Raw genomic sequence first — 22,628 nt, 5'->3', positions numbered from 1 at the left:
GAAATAAAATCAGAGGTTTTAACTTCAAAGATATGAAAATGACCACGAAAGATACTGTTAAATCTTTATTGATCATGAGCAGTAAAATCAAAGTTAATAAATACTGCAATCCTATAGATCCAAATTTAATTTTTCAACGTTTATACTTTTTAAGAAAAAGTAATGATGAACTTCGCCAATATTTTGACTACGAGCTGGCTCCCTATCCTCTTTCACTGTTTGATAACGCTGGAATGAGGAAAATGACCAAATCAACATTATATGATGCCTTTGTACAATGCCAAACGGATGTTAGTGATGTTACTAAATTTTTCTATGTTATTGATGGTGGTATGCTACTTCATAGATTAAAATGGGAAAAAAATAAAAAATTTGCAGATATTTGTCAACAGTATATTAGATATTTACGTAATAATTATGGCACTAATGTTAAAGTTGTATTTGATGGATATAGTAATGATGGAACTAAAGTGTCTAAGAGAAATCGTAGATACATCGGCAATACTTCCATTGATTATTTATTTGAAGAAGACATGCCTTTAAACACAACGAAAGAGAAACTTGGTAATAGCAAAAATAAAAATAGGTTTATTAATCTTCTCTTCAAAAAACTAGGCGAAAATAATGTTGAGTGGAGTCAAGCCGAAAGTGATGCTGATCGATTAATTATGCAATCTGCTATAGATTGTTCCTCTCTTCAAGTAGTTGTTGTAGCTGAAGATATTGATGTGTTAGTTGATGGTTTTAGCACCTGATGATAAAGAAATGTTTTTTTTTTAAACCACTAAAAAATAATATTTTGCAACGAGTTTACTCAACAAAAACAATATTAGAGAAATATCCAAATATTAAAAAAACCTATCTGTTTTTTATTCATGCATTCACTGGATGTGATACCACATCCGCTTTCTATAGCAAAGGAAAAAATAGTTTTATTAAAGTTTTTAATGATAATCAAAAATTACATGCAGCAGCTGAAAATTTTATGGTTGAAGAGCAAAATGAAGAAGTGCTTTTTAATGATGGTATTGATTGTATTCTAACAATGTATGGTGCTAAAACTGCCAAATGCTTGAATGAACTGCGATATAAACGTTTCATAACATTAGCTTCAAAAAATAAAAGCGTACAACTTAATTCCTTACCTCCGACAGAAGATGCAGCAAAACAACATATTAAAAGAGTCTACTTACAAGTTCAGCAATGGAAAAATAATTCATCGATACCACCTGAAGAATGGGGTTGGCGAAAAGAGAATTATTTGAAACCAATCAAAATGACACAACCAGCAGCACCTGACAACGTTTTAAAATTGATTTTTTGCTCTCGCAAAACATGATGCGGTTCAGCGTGTGGCTGCAGAAAAAGTGGTCTTCATTGCTTACCAGCCTGCATAGTTTGCAGTGGAAATAACTGCAGTAACCACCCACCACTTGAAGAAGATCAAGAAGTCTCCGAAACGCAAAATGAGAATGAAAATTAAATGTACTTTTTTTGTATATAAAATAATGAATTTTCTATGGTCAATAAAAAATTTATATTTTAGTCCACAAATTAATTCCATGCCATTACTACACAGAACAAACTTATAGATAATTGTTTATAACATTCATTAATATATTTACAAGTTTTTAATGGATATTGTATAGTAGAAATTTTTTTTTGTGCATAAATATCGTTGATATTGTTTAAACAATATAAATAGTTCCGTCCCCGCTCTAAGAGGTTTCTGATTTTAAATAATATAAAAAAACAAAATTTAAAAAAAAAACATCAAAATCGGAGCTGTTCTTGAGGACTTCCGAAGATTGCCTGTTTTATGTATTCATTGACTCCACTATTATTGGAAAAGTACATTCATTCAGTCAATATTTTTTTACTGCAACAACATTTTTAATTTATTTTTATTTCAACTTTTCTTAAAACATGAAGGTAAGAGTAAGGTAGCGTGGGGCTTGTTGTAACAGGGCTAAGTGGTAACAGGCTCTTTTCACTAGGATCTTAAACGCTATCAACGTAATTCTTTAACTTGATTAAACGTTAGCATTCGTACGATAATTATCGTACACATCACATAATTTAGCACTTGGTACGATAAAACATAGAGGTGTATCTTATTTCTATTCAAATTTATCTATCTCTGATAATGTGTAACAGTTTTTATGATTGCTAAATTGTTTAAATAGGTAGTTATTTTGATGAATGTTAAAAATCATACCATTGTAACAAAATCCCGGATTGTATGAAACCGGTAGATCGGCCGGCTATGGCCCTGGCCATGATCTGAACCATGGTTTTCAAATATTCAAAGTTAACAACTACAACAAAAGTGGAACAAGTTAAAACCCGTCCTGGATGAAGCCGTGACGATCTAGGTGGGTAAATTTATTAAATTTTCATTTATTCTTTGTTTGCAAAATGATATAAAAAGCATGTGAGGAAAATAAAACAGTATAGTCAACAACTATAGTTTAAAGCATAGTGACAAATAAAACAGCAATAAAATGGCAGACGAACCACCAACAAAAAAACAAAAAACTACTCATGAAGAAAACAGCGAGAGAAGTGAATCTTTATTGGAAATAACGATTGACAGAGTGGACACACCAAAATTAGATGGTATGTTTCGTGTTTTTGTTTGTTTTTTTCCAACTTGTTTTGGAGTTGTATTTCAAAGTCCAAGTAATTTCCAGAACTTTTGAACGAAATCCTTAACAACTTTGAAGAAACTAACGCCGGAACATCAAATCAAACGAATTATAACCAAAACAATACAAATTTTCAACAATGTATGGACGAATCTAGACGACAAGGAAACTGCGAATGGATGGCACAATTTAGAGAGGAAATGTCTCGAAAACCATTTATTCTGCACCAAATACTTCGATGCAGAAATAATCGAGAAATTACTGATCTTCTTAAGGAATTGGAAAAAAGAATCACAAGATACATGGGGCAGATATTGTGGGCCTCAGTGCACGACACAAGTAGATGGGATCAGTAAGAAACAATGTAGATGCGGAATTCTCGCTGGATTCGATGCTACGAAACCTAACATCAACGCCAAAATCACAACTTTCAACGTCAGTGAAGAACGACTCCATGCTCTCTACGAGTATTCTGCTTGACCAGGACATCAGACAGACTTACGTACCCCCGACTCGGAAGACAAACGGACCAACGGATGTCGCGTGGACTGACGGGCGAACAGATTGCACGGCCACAAGTCAGTGAACTTTTTTCAAAAGACGTAGCTGGCTTGTGAAGATTTATGCCTTTCACGGAGATGGGTGGCTCTGGGGTGTAAATCCTGTATCCTCTCTCCCTCCTTGGTAGGCATGAATTCATTAATACTTCAAATTTAAATAATAATAATAATATGGGCAGGCAATCCCTAACCTCACGCCCGAGCCTAACACTAAGACACGTGCCATACCCGGTAACCATCAATTCTGCTCAAAGTGATGGGCTGACGAGGTGGGTCCGTGCTGAATCAGCGGAGCTAAATGAGTCAAATCCATATAATGTCAAATTTGAGAAGCAGATTTTTCAGTCCTTAGGCGGGTAGTAGTCGACCCAGTCCTACAGAACCCCGCCCCCTTGCAGGTGACGCTTCTACCTTACCTATAGGGTGTAGCTCTCACGGATATGAGGGAAAGCAATCAAATTTGGCTTTGGATCCCAGGCTAGTCCACGAAGCTAGACGTGCCGCTGACGACGAACAGCCATCTCAAGGCACTTCTTAAGAAAGTCGAGCGAGCACACAAAACAGTCGTCTTCAGCGCTTTCAATGGACGAAGGCACTTAAGGCTGATCTGCTCACTTGCTACGAAGCAAGTGAACCATCGCGACGTGGCTATACGGGCAGGATGCACGCCCTCTGGTGCGAAAAGCATCCCGAACTTTCCCATATGAAATCGCAACATCTACGCGATCAAGTATCCCGTCTCAAAAAAACCGGATTTGACAAACCCCGAACAGGAATAGAGAAACGATGCAGGACTACGCAAGCAGAAGTGACTCGAAGAGATGAGAAAGAGCCGGCTGTTATTGGTGTAGTTCATTCTACACGTGAGACATTAGTCGCTGAGACGCAGGATGGAATATCTCAGGATGAGCCAGTATTTGAGAGTGAGAGATCTGATACTGAGACACAGGATCGGGTATGTCAAAATACCCCACCACCACCTGTGTTAGAGGCTTCACCACCTACGCCTCCGATATCCGAAGATATCCCAGCACTATCTGTGTTAACGGCGGAAACAGCAACGCCACTCACTTCGACCACGGAAGCGAACGTAGAGGAAACTCCGATCCTTCCTTGTATAAAATATCCTTGTCATAACCGATAATGACCTTTCTAAACGCAAACGTCCCAAGTATCGCAAAACGTTTGCCAAAGCACAAGACCTTGCATTGATCAACCAGATCGTCGGCGATCATCTAAACAACACAAGTAGCCTACTCGAAATCGATAGCTCAGTCTATGCTGCAATGTGTGCTCTTTCTCCTGCCCCCAAGTCTACTGAGACAGCCGAGGAGAAAACACGCAAGCGTATAGAGCAACTTGACTCCAAGTTGACCCCTCTTCGACAGACGATATCACGTATCGAGTGTGTGTTAGAGTACCAGAAAGCTGGTAAGCCCTTCACCCCAAAAGTGCGAGCCTTCGCGAGTGAACTCAAAAAGCAGACTCCACCACTATGTGCACAGCGTGCAAATCTCAGCCGGAGACGCTGATGCCCTCATCTCGGAATGCCCTTCTTATGCCTACATACATCGCCATAACGCTGCCCTCCGTGTGCTGTACTACTTCTTGAGACACAAGTATGAAGTGGACCCAACGCCAGTGCTACCATATGCTCCAGGCGAGATCAAGTCCGTCGTCAAGAACGAGAAATGCATAATCTTCTCTAATTTCTCGTTCCCAACTACCAGGCAGCTCTCTGCTACTAAGCCTGATATAGTGCTCCAGGATATCTCATCCAAGACTATGTATGTCATCGAGTTCTCTGCTCCTGCAGAAACGAACATAGTCAAAAACGGACTAAATACCTTGATCTCTTACATGAACTACGACAACTACACCCTAGCTACTCAGTCAAAATGGTTGTCCTCATTATCGGTAAGATATGTGGGATTCTTAAATTACAGATTTTTATATTTTTATGTATCATAGATACTTAATTTAAATTATAAACTTTAAATTTAAAAACTATTATTTAACAGTTTATAATTGATATTTTAAAATTTTATTGATATTTAATAGATATTAAATATTGATTTTAACGTTTCATTTATACTTAATTTAAATACTACAAACTTATTTTCGGTGCCATACTACGTGCAATTTTTATATAGAATGTATCTTTTATAGGAATGTTGAAAAAATTCTTTGTGTGTAAGTTGTTGAAATAAAATGTGCAAATGATAAATAAATTGTTTATTGAAAATAAAGAAATATGTCGAATAAAACTTATAAAATATCTTTTAACTATGAGTTTCATAGTTATTGTGCTTTTAAAAAATCCATTAATTTCCATTGTATCTGGGGCTTTTCTCACGATTACATGCACCCTGTTCTCTTGGATGTAACTCAGCAATTGTGAGATCAAAAGAGCTAAAAGAATGGAATTGGAAAGATTATAAAATTTTTAATTTGGCATCAAATTTAGTCGTAGAAATGCCGAAAGCCTAGATTTAGAGGTATGACAGAAAGCCAAGCGGCATATATCGATTGATCGTCCAAATATTCTTACGGAATACAATACAAGAGCATGATTGGTGTTTCGTTAATTGATGCTGTTCCGGATTGAAACCAAAAATTCCAAGTCAATTCTAAAATCAAAAGTCGACTTTTTCCGCGCTGTTTTCATCCCTACAATAGATGAATGGAAGGATATGCAGTTAAGAAATTTCTTAGGTGTGACTGTACACTTTATAGAAAACTTTGAAATGAAATCGATGAAAGTCACACCATGAAAGTCGTACAGGGATGATTCTTAATGTTTGTGAAGATTGGGGATTGTCTAATGAAAAAATTGTGAGTGTTCCTACAGATACTGGCAGTAACATAATTAAAGCTCAAGTGTATTATTCTTATTATTTTTTGTTACCGAAGTTAATTTTTTTGTTTGTTAAAAAGTAGACAATAAATAATTTAAAAATAATTAAATAGTTTTGCATCCGTATTAAATAAAACAAATAAAACTAGGAGTAATCGATTCAAACGTTTTAGCCACACCATAAAACGTCGCAACGTGAAACGTTAACAATACGTTCAGTGTTCAAAAATTATAATAATTTTACCAAAATCATACGCAATTCACTTTTCAGAATTATCAGTCTGTCGGCGTTGAATAAATGTGATTTGAAAAATAAATATATGTAGCGCATAAAATCTGTCGGCGTTGAATGTGTTATATTTAAATGTGATTTGAAAAATAAATATATGTAGCTTTTAAAATTTATCGATAGGTGCTAATATATTCTATTGTATTCCGGTAACTAATAACGAGTTTCTTATGTTAAGTTATCGTTTTGTATTTATAAGATAATTTCAAGTGATCCACTTTAGTACCGAAAATAAAGTAGAAGATAATATACAAACATTTTTTTTCTTTTCCCCAAAATATTTTTTTCGCAAAGTTATGAACGTACCAAATTTGAATCCAATATAATGCAGCGACATTGCCCGAACAAATTGTACCATTCTCTCAGTTGTATGTCAGTTATAGTTAGTACAGTATTACAATAATAGTGAAATAAATATTATTAGGGGAAAGCAAATAGGATTCGTACAGAGGGAGCATTCGGACAGTAGTCATATCTACAATACTAAACGCGTTGAAACGTTCATTTTTGTGTATGTGACTACCACAAATACGCATAGGTTACCCATGGGTCGGAGAGACAGTGTGACGACTGAACCAAAGGCTGAAATCTCGTATCCTTGTGACATTATAAGAATTTATTAGATAAATTTAGTTCACATCAAGCTACCTGGAGCGCTGATTTAAACAAAAACAAAGAAAAAATATATGTTGTACTCTATGTTATGGACTATAAATAGTTATGTCTACTGTCATTATGTTTATTTACAAAATAATTTTTTATTACTCACTTTTAATCTCTTTTATTACTCACTCATATAATAAAATATATTTGTAGATCGAATTTGTTGACAAAAATGCCGATTTATATTATTGTAATTTAATCATTGTATCCACAACTCTTCATTTATTCTAAAAATCTTATATTATAATTTTTTTTATGATATCTATTTTAACTCAAACTTACTTTTTTTTTTCATTATTGCAGGTTTTTATGAGGAATTGTCCAAAATTGGAAACAGCCGGTGCTATACCAGTTTGTGAATGGAGCCGCAAAAGGGCCACAAATAGTAAAGGCCATTAAAGAAATTATTTTGGCTGCACAAAATGCTGGATTTAATGTTGTCGGTACTATTTGTGACCAAGGGTCAAATAATATCATGGCGATCCATCGTTTACTAGAGGATACGCGGGGAAAATATTTGGCCCGAGGTGAGGAACTCAGGCATCAAGTTTTTGAAATTGGAGAATCAACAATAATTTCTCTCTTTGACACTCCCCATCTCTTAAAAGGAATAAGAAATAATTTGATATCAAAAAATATTTTATTCCAGAAAGACGGTGAAAAAAAAGTGGCGAAGTGGAACGATATCCTGAAGGCTTGGATATTGGACTCTCCAAGTGGCGATCTTAGAGTAATGCACAAGTTACGGAGCATCATGACAATCCAAAAATTTAAAAAAAAATGAAAGTTTCTGTTTGTGCCCAAATTTTTAGTCGTTCAGTTGCGGCAGGAATCAATTTAATGGCCAAAAGTGGTTAGATAAAGTTTATTTTATTAAAGATTCACATTTTTACAAATATTCTTAATTCTTCAGTAAATAGACAATAATTTTTAAAATTTGATTTTCTACATTCCATCACTAGCAAAGTGTGTAAGTGTTTGCGTAAAACCGCTATTGCCAATTAAGTGTAAATATAAAACAAAGCTTAAATGAGGTTTATTTTTCAGAATTCACTATTGGTGAAACGAAAATGGAGAGGCGCGCTACAGAAACGGCAGTTTTTCTAAAATTTATGGATGATGTGTTCGATAGCGTCAATGGTTGCGGTGCCATTCGTCGCACGCCCACCGACTTTCAAAAATTGGGTGTTTACGTTGGAAAATTTAATTTTACTGACGAACAAATTAAAGGATCTTGGAATTGAGACGTTGGTTCCCAGGTTTTTGAACCAAGATCCCTTAGAGAATTTTTCGGGAAAGTTCGTCAACGAGGAAGTCGGTGGTCGAATCCATCGTGCCATGCTTTTGGACCGTTTTACAAATCTCTTCTGGTCACTAACTTTGTTAGTAAACATTCTGTGGGAGGGAATTGTGAAGATGATGTGTCGGATTTGCTGATTCCATTGCAAACATTTATCCTACAGGTAAAAGTTTTGATTATTAACAATTATTGATAACTTTTGTTAAATTTATTTGAGAACTTGATTATGTTTCTACGTTTCTAAAATATTATAGTTAGAATATTGTTATTTTTATCGATTTTAAAATTTTCTGAAAACAGTTACAAAAAATTACTTTTATTTTTTACTAATTGTTTACGCCGGAATTCGGACTTTGAACTTATCTTCAAATCCGACTCTGGTTTTTGGTGTTTACACAGATTTTGTTTAAAGAGAATTAAATCTATTTTTTTTTTTGTTTTGAACGGAGATATTCTGTCTCCTTTTAATTTGAGTAATCGCCCTTTGCGCAATTTTTGTACTTATCGAGAGTCAGTCAACGTGAACGGTTCGTTCTCATTGTGAATTTAAAGCGGACAGTGTGTCCCTCATTTTTGTGCTGTACAACAGTAGTGTAATCAGATAGTGCGTCTGTATACCAAGGACAGTGCGTCCTCATCTTCTATATGTGTTATTAGTTCGTATGTATAATTAACGTTCGGTAAACGGCTTACTCATCAAGTTATTACTTCAAACTAGTTCACTATAATATCCTATAATTATCCATCCTTTTATCCAAATTACGTGGGTGAAACCAGAAGAAGTTTGGAGATTATTACCGGAGTAGGCGTTCAAAAGGTTAGTGCAAACCATTTCATTTCATTCACATTTTTCCGTATAAATTTATTCGAGAAGTATTCCGACTTTGGATATTACGTCCATTAGCCAGAGCCACTACACTAATGGTTTTTTTTTTTATTAGAGTGAAAATCAGGAGAGAGGAGAAGCAGAGATTACAGCGGTTGAGATTCCATCTGAAGTTTTGAGTCATATTTTAAATGATTTAGAGAAAAATGCTATTGCTTATGTAGGGGGGGTACATTTTTTTCATTATACGAGCATTCTTTATCAGCAAAAAAAAATAAAACTGGAGTTCCAATGAAATCATTTGAACATAAAAATGTTCGAATATGCATTTCTGATTTTGCAATAAAAAATTTGTAGCAACTAGTAAATGTGTGGATTCAGCAACCTCGAAACCTTCATCCTCACGATAATTTTATTTTCTTGATATAAGTATTTGTTTTAATCATGTTTCAATTTTACGATTGACAAATAAGAGCCGGCTATTAAATTGAAATTTTCGGATATCATTTTGAATTTTCACAGTTTTCATGATTAGATTCGAATTCAGCGACTTCAAAAACTTCCTGAGTGGTATTCTGGCCTATATTTTTTAAGCATTTCATTTTGGGGACTTAGAAGACAAAATCCCCGGAAATTGGAGCTAGATCAAAAATTAATTTTTGTCTTTTACTTAATTTAATTTCGAACAAAATGATCCGCGTTGGATCAAAAAAATTTAGTAATCAATACATTCATTTACTCGGTCAAATTTGACCTAAAGCAAGGTAACGCCAATAATATGAAGTCTTCTTTGAATTAATTTCATCATTGGCATCTAAAACTGAAATATAGTATTGAACGATCAACAACACAAACACATTTCGAAATTACGTAAAGTTAACGTAAAGCAATAAATATTGAAATAAATTATTTTTCAAAATAAAAAATTGGAAGAAATCTTTATATTGGAAAATTGTCCAAGTTTCCATTGAACTGATTAGGACAAAAAAATATACAACAGGAATAATGATAGTGTTGAGTAATCAACAAAAAAGCACATTTCGAGAACGAATTCAAAAAAATGAATTGAAAAACTGCGGTAACAAACTCCTTTTGAACTGAACTGAACAAGGTATCATTTTGAGAAAATTAAAATATTTTCATACAATTATTATATTTTATTGAATTAAAAGAACGTCGGTGTGGAGTTTTCTGTTCGGTTCAGATTGAAATACCATGATACCTTGAACAAAGTATTTTTAAAACTCCCATAATTTATTTTGAAGAAAATGAAACACTTCCATCAAATTCATTTTGTGTCTTCCATACAAAAATTATTAAGAACTGATACTGTTAATAAATTTCATCACATGAGTTTTTCAACATGAAGTCAACATTTTTCAATTAATAATCAACGCATTATGTTAAATGGAATATTAACAAATTATAAAACGTTATTTCTCATCTTCTCATATTTTTCAGGTTATTACTTGAACAATTTTGCAAGCACTTTCAGAAAAGTTTATGGAATATTCACAAATCATAAAACGTATTTTATTATTTGCACATATTTTTTTAGTAATTTCTTGAACAATTTTATAAATATTTTCAGAAAAACTAAAACCATTCTTATTTATTTCAAAAAATATCAACATGATAATTGCTCTTCAATTTTGATGTATTTATGCTATATTTGTGAATGGGTTTTAATTAAATAAAACCATTTACAATAGATTTAATTATTATTAACTTAACCCATATCTTCCCACTGCACCATTTAAGGTGCACTTACATTTTATGTGACAAAACAAAATATTAACAAGGTTCGACAGGTTTTATAGTTTTATGTTATACTAGACATCTTCGCAGTTACTTTAATAGTGTTTGACAGTGATTGTGGTTATTCATTAAATTTTTATAAGCCTTCGAGTTTTGTGAATTTCAACCAATATGAGTTCCCGGAAAGGGTAAGTGATAAGTTTTATATTTATTATTTAAAATTTTAGTGTAGCGGTATTTTAGTAAGTTATTAGTTATACTATCGGGTAATATCATGAACATGGTGATATTTTATTTTTATACGTGACTTTTGTTCGGTTAAATTGAACGCCCCATTTGAGGTGCGTTGGGAATGGGAGGCACCATGATAGTTTGTTGCATTATTTTTATTTAAACGTAGTTTTTATACATTTGGAGTTATTGTGCTCTTGTTTGCTTGCTACAGGTTGAATGTTCATGAAATTATATCGATCTTGGAAGACGATAGTCTTACAATTTCTGCTGACATTTTTATCACGCCACCTGGAAATGATGATTTGAGTGATGAAGATAGTGGAAGCGAGGATGTAGTGGAGATTAGTAATCTATCGCGTCGCCAGTTGTTGGCTGAAGCTGAGGTTCGACGTACGGTTCCATCATCAGAAGGAGTTCTAGAAACGGTAGAAGATATTGATGATATAAATCAGAAAGGAGAAGAGGAACAGCCATCCACATCCCAAGGCGTTGAACATCCTGCAAAGAAAGCTAGGACTATATTCAAGAGGAAGGGGAAGCAGACGGATATAACAGCAAAACCTGAGAAGGAACACTCTATATCTGAATCAGCCAATTGGAAAGGTAAAAAGGTGGTGCAACAATAAAAGAGTTGACGTAGATCAACCACACTGTTACCAAATATACAACAAGTTCATGGGTGGAGTCGACAGACTTGACCAAAATGTTGGTAAATATAGAATTGGTATAAGGCTAAAGAGATGGTATTGGCAAATGATGATGTTCCCCATAAATGTGTGTGCAAATAACGCATACCAATTGTACCGACTCTCACCAGCAGGTCAAGCTAAAGATTCCCACGATTTTTTGTCATTTACAAGATACATCGTACAAAGTTACCTAATTTTTGGCAAAGCATCATCATCTCTTTCAAAATCGATTGGAACTAAGTCACCTATGCCAGTCAAGAATAAACTGCCTGATTCGATAAGGCTCGATGAAAAGAATCACTATACAATCAGAAATGAAACTCAAATTCGGTGTCGTGAATGCCACAAGAATACTAAGTTTCGTTGCAGCAAATGTGGGGTGGGTTTACATCAACATTGCTCTCAATCTTTCCACACAATCAAATAATTTTTTTCTCTGATTGGTTCCTTTTTTCATTTGTTTGTTTCTTGATTTTGTTAAAATAATTTTGTGTATTTTCATTTCATAAATAAAAGAGCTCCAATGAAACATCATGTCTATTATTTCTCTACACATAGTCCATGGGCATATTTTCCCAACGCTCCATTTAAGGTGCGGTCCTGAAATTCAGTTTCAGTAAAACGCAAAAAAATAAAACACATATTTTTGTCTAATTTAAGATCTACTTCTTTGATATACATAATAAAAATAACAATTATTTCTGAATTTTTTGCCTTGGGAAGATATGGGTTAATTATAAAACTTTCGTTTGTTTAGTAATTAGTTCATTCACTCAGTAATGGCTGCTAGCATTTGTTGATGCACGTTCACGTTCAGTCAGTGTGTATTCGTCATAGTTCGACAGTACATTTCGTTAGTCATGTAGTCTATTGTGTAGGATGAGTGCGTTCACAACTGAACACCACTCATCACAATTTTAATACATGAGCGCTTAATACATTCTTTTTTTTTTTTAAATCGATTATTTCTATCGATTTGTTTAATGTTCGATTCATCGATGTTCCATTATTTTTAGATTATATCGAATCCAAACAATTGCCCATTACCAACAAAATAACCGTATTCACGTCTTTTGTATCTTTTGTAATTTAAAATATTTTCCAAAATTAATATAAATTCGATAACGAGTGGATTTCAGCATTGATGGTGACGGTAAGTACTAATAAACCATAAATATTAATAATATATTAATAGCTGCTACTTTTGACAGTAATTGTAAGTTACGTTGTCCTAACCTTAAAAAATAAAAAAAAATCGTTTATATTTCTTTCGAATTTAAGATATTTTAAGCTACTTTAAATGATATATTGATATTTATATTTTATTTAGTATGCGTTGCAGCTAGTGATGAGTTAAAAAGACTGCAAGAATACATTGGTAAAGATAGATCCTTTAAAATTTGTATTGGTAAATTGTATTTGTAAGATTATGCTAGAAATACCAACAATGGACGATAATGAAATCTTAACTCGGATCATTCACATTTTGCATTCATTATTTTTTAGCTTAAATGATATTATAAAGTTTCAAGTTTAGTTTTTACAGAGTTGATAGTATTAAATTGATTTAAAGAAAAAATATATTGAAGTTTATTGCTTTAATTTTTAGGGACGTTATTTCACAATGAAATATTATAGAAAAATATAAATAATTAAATGCAGGTCTATGATGAGTCATAGATGGACTGCGTGGCATGGAATAAACACATTACGGTGTATGGAACAAAACTCAACATGACATTCAGTAATGATATATAGGAACACGTGATTCATTCAATGGATATACAAAAAACTTCATGTAATAAAATAATAATAATAAAATTCATGTAATTATTTATTTGGACAAAATAAATATGAATAATAATTTAAATGTGTTTATTAATTGGGATAAAATACTAACCAACAGATTGGAGGCTGTGAGTACGCTGAAAGTGATCACCGAGTGCGTTACTACACGCGCAATCGGATTCGGAACTGCACATATATTTTCAACAATGTTCCTGTTAAGGAAGATATTTATTAATTCTACCGAGTATCGCTTTTTGTTTTTGAATGTAAAGTCAAAATAGCTCAAAGGGGAGTTACAGCGATAACAGACAATGAGAACTTTTATGAACGAAGTCCATTGACTAGCAACTTGATTGGCGTCTTGAAGTTGCTCCACTGACGATTTCATGTACGAAATTTAATTGAAACTATAAAACATCTCCAAACGTTAATCATCCATTTAAACCAGCTATACATAAAAAAAAGAAATCGAGTTTTTGTTTATACCGAAATCAATGAGCACTTATTATTTCATCTATATATATAAAAAGAGAGTGTTTGTTTGTATGTCCCCGATTTTCCCTAAAACTAACCATTGACCTTCGGTAGGGGATTATGTCATTGGGTAGCCCTTAGGCTCCCATTAAGAATAAGGGAGTTTGGTGGGAGTGCATTGTGAATAAGGGAGTTTGGTGGGGGTGGAATTAAAAATGATCTAGGAATTCATAGAAAATAGATTAAAAAAATAGTTCTAATAATTTTCAATAGATGGCGCCACTGTCAATAGTACAATTTTCACTAGATGGCGCTACTGGCGCAAATGTCTTTCGATTTTTTAGTTCTAATAATTTTCAATAGATGGCGCCACTGTCAATAGTACAATTTTCACTAGATGGCGCTACTGGCGCAAATGTCTTTCGATTTTTCTCGAAAATTCTGGAATGTTCCATGGATTTCTATCGAATTTTCTAGAATTTTCTCGAACATTCTGGAATGTTCTATGGATTTCTATCGAATTTTCTAGAACTTTCTCGAATATTCTGGAATGTTCCATGGGTTTCTATCGATCTTTCCCTTACTTTTCCGTACACACAGAGAGTGTAGACATAATATTGGGATCGTCCAAAAAAATCTTACTGTTCCGTACACACAGAGAGAATTAAAAAAAAAGTCTTTCATTTAACAATTTTGATATTTAAATGTGCAAAAACAACCCAGCGAAGCGGGTTTAACAGCTAGTTATTACATAAAATGGGTGAAATTAAAGTAAAGTATAAAACATCTCCAAACGTTAATCATCCATTTAAACCAGCTATACATAAAAAAAGAAATCGAGTTTTTGTTTATACCGAAATCAATGAGCACTTAATATTTCATTATTACATAAAATGGGTGAAATTTAATGAAGGTATAAAACATCTCCAAACGTTAATCATCCATTTAAACCAGCTATACATAAAAAAGAAATCGAGTTTATTTATAACTCATTTTGTATTCCGAGTTTTGTTTATAGATAAATATTTATCTTATATTTCGATATATTTATTTAATGATATTTATTTAAAGATGAGGTATTATAGGTCAAGCTTAGGCTAGGCTGACGATATTAATAAATAACTTTCAATTTCAACTTCATTTTTCGTTATTATTTTTTATTTTAAATGATATTATACAGTTTCAGTGTAGTTTTTACACAAGTGAGCATTAAATTTATTTAAAGAAAAATATAAACAAATTTATTGCTTCAATTTTATGCATTTATTCGGCAGCATACAGTCTATCAGGAATAGAGGAGGGAATGAAAGAGAGAAAAGATTTGAAAAGGAATGTTTAAAGTACTAAAATTACGCAATAAAATTGCTTAAATAGTTTTCGTCGTACTCCTTATTGATAATTAAAGAAAAAAATTACCATCATTTATTCATTCAGTTTATTTAAAATGAGTTGATCTTGAAATATTGTTTATCTCAAATAGATATTTAATCGGTCTTAGTTTAACTGAAAAGAATAGCCCTGCAATTGTGATGAACAAACGAACGAAATGCGTGAATGCTGGAACCAGCGCGCCTGCCGATTCGTATTTTTTGAAGAAATTTGCAACTACTCCAAGTTATTCGTGTGCTCAATTTGTTTGTCTCTTTTAAAGTTTCCAAAACATGATCCTGTCGCTCAATAATAACGCATTGAAATTTCGCGTTTATTATAAATTCCAGAATCTTCTTCAGGAGTAAATCCAAAATAAAACTAAAAATTTTAATAGTTTTAGGACAGTTTGAAAAGAAGTAATTGCCCTTATGGCAAAGCAAATATTCACCAAAATTTTTAAGTGAAATTAATAATGGTGACAGTAAATATAATTTTCTGTCCAAAATGAAGGCTCAACTAAACTTCATCAACTCCATAGTAGTTTTCGGATTTCCCCCAAACATCTCATACCCTTCACAGACCACCCGTCCGGTAGCGCATGTAATATTATAATGTCACATGTTCAGCAAAAGCCGCTTTTGACGACGTCCTTACAGACAGAATTGGCTGCGCTCGAGACTACGACTATGGGATTCAGATGAAGGAAGACATTCCAGTGAGAAACCCACCCTTCATACTCTTCCCACCTCAGGCCATATTAAAGATCTAATGAACCAAGGCATCATCGTAAAATCAAGCAGTATTTGTATAAGTTGATTTTAACTTTGTACTCAATTTTATCACATACTGATGTTTCACTTCTTACCCAGGTTTTCAATTTTAAAGACATACACACATATTGGTAGTTCGCAGGTTAGTAAATAGGGCTCAAAACAATGAAATTTTTTGTTTTCAATCCATTGAAATCCTTTATTTGTTCGTTTTCTTAAGTAATATCATTAAGTGAAAAATTTTTTTTTATTAAATATTTTATCGAATGATTTTTTTTATATGTCTACAACAACTAATAAAAACAGCGACATTTTAAAATATTGTCATATTTTTAGATTACCTTATTTTATGTGGGGTTAATTTATTTATATATTTATAAGGAAACCTAAAAACAGGTCAAGTTCGTAAATGAGCAATATAGGTCAATTGGGTCCGTAGGACCCATCTTGTAAACCGTTAGAGATAGAACAAAAGTTTAAATGTAAAAAATATTCTTTATAAAAAAACAAACAACTTTTGTTTGAAACATTTTTTTTGTAAACATCACTGTTTACCCACGAGGGCGCTTATTAGGTGCAAATTTTATAGTATACATTAATATGGGAATATCAGTGTGTGAGTAGCTATTTAAAAGTGGATATCTTTTTTTATTAACGTGACGTCAAAAAACAAACAATTGCTTCATCAACACTATCTATACATGGTATTTCAACAATTAACTCAGTCAATTGTTTGTGCCAATGGCAACACCATCTGGGGATCACAAGTTGGACTAAATAAGTAGCAAAAGGGACAGTTTAATGTCAGAAATTCGTGACATAAAATCAATCTTACACAGGAAAAAATTTAACAAAAGGTACAGTTCAAGAACAAAATAACAACAAAATTGCTTTACAAAGACAAAAAAATAAAGAGACCGAGTTAAATTTGACTTTAAAAGCCATTCTGATATCTCGAAGATGCTAAAATATACTTCTCAAATTATAAAATGAAACAAGAAATATTTAGTAAGCGTAGATATCTCAAGGGTACAAGTATCTTCATTAGTGAAGATCTTCCAAAAGAAACAAGAGAAAAAGCTTGACTTTAGCGAAACAAAGAGTTACGGGACGAAAAACAATCAATGAAAAGAACATTACACAGCGGTCAAACAAAAACTTGAAGATACGACCGAAGTCTTAGATATGTTGATTGAAAACAGATATGTTGATTGAATAATTTGTTTTAATTTAATAATTTGTTACATGGAAATTTGGTATAATGGTTTCTATTTCAATGTATAAAAAATATTTCAAATATAAATAATTTGAAAACCAACGGAATCACCATGTAGTTAGAAAGTTTTTAATAAAACTATAATTTGTGTGAGAATATATAGTTTTAGTTTTTTTAATATCGAATAGGAATCTGGCATATCTTTTTCTGATTGGCGAAATAGAAAAAAAAAAAATCATTCATTGTTCCCTCTTCTGGAGGTCCCGTAGTACCATTGAAAATGAAAAAAACTTTTCTTGACTATTGTGATACAAATCGAGTGAACTATTAAAAATCGAGTTAAATCAATATCAAAAAATACTTATTTGTTGTGGGTCTGGTCTAAGATTACGGCACATACTTTAGTATGTTGTAACCAACGCTGCTAACAATTTTATATAGTGTGGTGTAGATAGTAAAATATTAACTATTCCTTAATTGCTGACTTAACTAAATATATATAGATAAAATAATTTAATTGAATTATACTTGTATACGTAGATTTTATTATTTATTATATATGCGTATCGTTCTCTTCGGCCAGCATTTAACGGCTAACTCAAAACTGGCACGGAGTAGGGGAACCCGATTGACTAATTCAAACAAAGCATTGCGATGGCCAGTATGATTTCTGGCCAGCGTTCTGAATGTCAACGTTAAGAAATTCAAGCAAGCGCGGGTAAATGGCGGGAGTAACTATGACTCTTTTAAGGTAGCCAAATACCTCGTCATCTAATACGTGACGCGCATGAATGGATTAACGAGATTCCCATTGTCCCTATCTACACATGGAGGGTGGGTGGAATGAGGCCCAATATGGCTTCAGGAAGGGCCGAACCGTTGAGGACGCCTGGCTAAAGATGGTACAGTTAGTGAATATTAGTAGATGCAAATATGTCCTGGGAGTCTTTGTGGACTTTAGGAATGCATTCAGTTGTTTGTACTGGGAGCTGGTTAAGCAGAAGCTTCGTGATGCTGGGCTCGAGGAATCTGACCTACGCATGTGGGACAGCTACTTTACGGACAGGTATGCGGGGATGATGTCAGGCAGGAAGTGTGTCTGGGTCCAAATGACCAGGGGTTGTCCACAGGGTTCCATAGCGGGTCCAACGTTATGGAACCTGTGTATGAATGAGTTGCTGGAGAGGTTGACTAATAGGGGGGTTAAAGTTGTGGCGTATGCCGATGATCTCCTCATAATGGTTGAGGCTGTTAGTAGAGGAGAGGCACTGGAAGGGGTGGAAAGAGTTATGACACCAGTGGTTGAATGGGGTGAACAAGTGGGTGTAGACGTGTCAGACACGAAGACAGTCTGCATGCCACTTAAAGGGAAGATAGGTACAGACAGACGACCAAGATATGTGACGAGGGAGGGAGAGATCAAGCGTCTTGTTGTGGTCGCTGATGTTGAATACCTGGGTTTGCGCATGGGCCCAGGTATGAATATGAAGAATCACATCGCTACGTTCCGAGCAACTGCGAACGAACAGATGGGGATGTTTGGCAGGATTCTTAGGCGGGATTGGGGGTTGAGCGTCAGGTCTGTCCGTCATTTGATAAAGGGTGTAGTAGAGGCGAAGGTACTGTATGGTTCTGCAGTGTGGCACGAGGTCACAAAATTCCAATATGCTAGGAGGGCCATAAATACAGCACAGAGGGTGGTGAAGCTTGGTGGTTGGAATTTCTGCAGAACGGTCTCGACGGAGGCGATGCAGGTGCTTTCGGGGTGTATGCCGTGGGACATTGAATGCCGGAGAAGGGCCGATCGCTTTATGATAAGGCGTGGAATTTTGTTTGGGGAGAACAATCTAATCTCTCATGCTGAGAGTATAGAATTGACTCTTGCGGAAGCAGAGAAGCTCATCGATCAAAGAGCTTCTGAAAGGTGGCAGGAAAGATGGGCCACATCGGATAAGGGTGCGACAACTCGTAGCTTCCTTGGGGATGTCAGGGAGTGTACGTGGATTAAGAACTGGAGGTTTAATATCGAGGAAGGATTTATCCTTACCGGCCATGGGGGTTTGAATGGCCATCTCCTCATGAGGGGCTTGGCGGAAGACCCAGGCTGTCCATGTGGTAGCGAATGGGAGGACAGTTTACACTTCTTGTGTGACTGTGGCCTCTATGAGCGTTTTCGTGACACGCATGCTTTGGGGGTAGAACGCATAGGGGGCGAATGGAAGCTGGATGGAGTACTTAAGACATCGAACACCCGGAGGGTGTTCACTGAATTTGTAGCACGCGCATTTAGCTTCCGGCGGAGAGTGGTATCGCAGCAGCGTGAGCAAGCGCGAATATGAGCGAGCGCGTAGCGTAGTGGGACTGTTGGCAAGTGAGCACCCACGGGAACTTGTCCACCCCGAGGTTGGTCGCTGTCCACAAGTTGGATCGTATTGTACTTGTGGAACTTATGTGTTATTTTTGTATTTCTTTTCATGTACTTCTTCACCAGGGGCTGTTTTTCTAAATCTATCATGGGTGGGATACTTTCACTTATGGGTTGGGATTAATTGGTCTTAGGACCCCGAAGGTCCATTTTATCGGCCTTCAGCCAGGCCATCAGCCTATGTAGTCATGTGTACAACAATTGGCGTGTTGTAGGTAAGCGCCAATCTGGACTGGATCTGAAAGAATAGCCTTAACGGCATATCTCGACAGATCTAAGGGACGTCGCCCAACCCAGGCGGAAGTGTGGGTACCACGGGTCGCTTACAACCAAGCCCCGTACACAGGGACTTACGCTGCCTGTGTGCGCGTAAGCGAATTGAGGTAGGACTCGTGGGGGCAGTGGTAGGTCTTCTAGCGCAGACCAGAGAGGGGTGCACTCTTAGCACCTTATCTCGCCAGGTGAGCTGTGGCGGGCAGCTCGGGTACTGACCTGCAGAGTCAGTAGGGGTACTAGATAGGCCCCGCTCCCAACCAAGGTGCTTTATGACCTGCAAACATGGAGTGTTGGTAGTCTGGGGTACTTTCCCCAGACGCGTTTGGATCAAGCGTACCTTGATCCCGCCTCCCTAGTTGGGGGGTGAGCCGTAACAGGAAACTGTTAGGCCGTGGGAGTAAAACCGAGAGGTAGGAATCCCACGGAAATCAATCCATACATGTGTGCTAGTACACATATGTGTGCATCTATGGTTCTGTCCCTATCTACATGTTATGTCAGGCTTTGTGGGAAGCAGACATAGGCAAGCTCACATCACCGAGGTTGGCATGGTCTATGCCAAATATAAGGACCTGGTGGCTGCGCTTTTGAAACGAGTGGGAGAGCTCGAGAAGGGACAATCCGTCCCTTCACCATCTCCTCCAACCATTACTGGCCAACTAGCCAGTTTTAAGGAGGAGATTCGCGTGATGGTCACGAGCATAATGGCGACGCATATGTCCCAAGCGGTCCGTGCGGTACCACAGGTGGCTAAATCGCCACCACAGGTGGCTAAAGCGCCACCACAGGTGCCTCGTGCGTATTCGCTGGTGACGACAAACGCAACACCAGGGCCTAGTGGTGTTAGGGCTGCCAAACCTGCGGGTAGTGAAGCCCAACCGCAGCCGAAAAAGAAGAGGAAGAAGAAGAAGAAAGGACCTGCAAGGTCCTACGCAGTGGTCGTGCGATCTGCTGCTGAACCCCTTACCGGCGATCAGGTAAAGGGGAAAATGTTGGAGTGCGTCCCCCCCCCCCCCCGAAGATGTCCGAATTAGGGCTGTTCGGAGGATGCGGGATGGTCTCGTTATCGAGACCAAAACGGCTGAAGAAGCAGAAATGCTTAAGCAGTGTGGCGCATTTCGTGCGGGCGGTCTCCAGGTAGAAGACCCGAAGGGTCTTCTGCCTAAGATTTTGTTACATGATGTACCTAAATCCTGCACGGATGATAAGCTGGTCACCGCGGTGGCCAGAACCAGCTTGAAAAGCCTGACTCTGGAGGAGGTCAAAAAGCAGTTCAAGGTGCTCAACAGGATGGGTAAGGGTGATACCCAGAATGTCCTGTGTGAGCTACCAGCGGAATGGCGGAAGACCATCCTGAAGGAGCGCAGGATTTACGTCGGCTTCCTGGCACACAGGGTGATGCCCTTTGATAGGGTAGCTCGGTGCTACATGTGCCTTGGTTTTGGGCACATAATGAGGGAGTGCAAAGAAAGCATCAGGAGATGCTGGAAATGTGGAAGCGGTGGGCACAAGGAGGAAGATTGCAAATCTCCTCCGCGGTGTCACATCTGCGTTGGGCGTTCGCGCCCCGGTAACCATAGGGCAGCTAGTCCTGACTGCCCTGAATACAGGAAAAGGATGGAGATCCTACGGGGCCGCCTAATACCGTAAGGTAATGGCTCTTAGGATAGCGCAGCTAAATTGTCAGCGGGCTTACGGAGTGATGTGCGACTTGGGAGTCTGGCTTGTCCAGAACCAAGTTAGCATTGCTATCCTCCAAGAGCCCTATATGCTGCATGGAGCTGTGCGTGGCTTGCCAGCGTGGATGAGAGTCTTGGGTGTTGGTCGGCAAAAGGCTGTTATAGTCATCTGCGACCGGGCCCTGGACTGTATGCTGGTTGAGCGATTTTCTACGGAATGCTGTGCTTGTGCATGGGTCAGCGGTCGGACTGGGCAATTCTACGTTTGTAGTGCCTACTGTTGGTTCGGCGGCCGTATTGAGACGGATGTGAATGTCCTGGACCTAATGGTGATGGGTTGCCAAGGGCAGCTCATACTGGGAATGGACGCTAATGCCACATCCTCACATCACCGAGGTTGGCATGGTCTATGCCAAATATAAGAACCTGGTGGCTGCCCTGTTTAAACGAGTTGGAGAGCTCGAAAAGGGACATACTGTCCCTTCACCATCTCCTCCAACCATTACTGGCGAATTGGCCGGTTTTAAGGAGGAGATTCGTGTGATGGTCACGAATATTATGGCGACGCACATGTCCCAAGCGGTCCGTGCGGTACCACAGGTGGCTAAAGCGCCACCACAGGTACCCCCCGCGTATTCGCTGGTGACGACGAATGCAACACCAGGATCTAGTGGTGTTAGAGCTGCCAAACCTGCGGTTAATGAAGCCCCACCACAGCCAAAAAAGAAGAGAAAGAAGAAGAAGAAGAAAGGACCTGCAAGGTCCTACGCAGTGGTCGTACGATCTGCTGCTGAACCCCTTACCG

This window comes from Chrysoperla carnea, chromosome X, assembly GCF_905475395.1.
Source record: "Chrysoperla carnea chromosome X, inChrCarn1.1, whole genome shotgun sequence".
In the NCBI taxonomy this organism is placed as follows: Eukaryota; Metazoa; Arthropoda; class Insecta; order Neuroptera; family Chrysopidae; genus Chrysoperla; species Chrysoperla carnea.
This window is presented reverse-complemented; position numbering follows the sequence as displayed.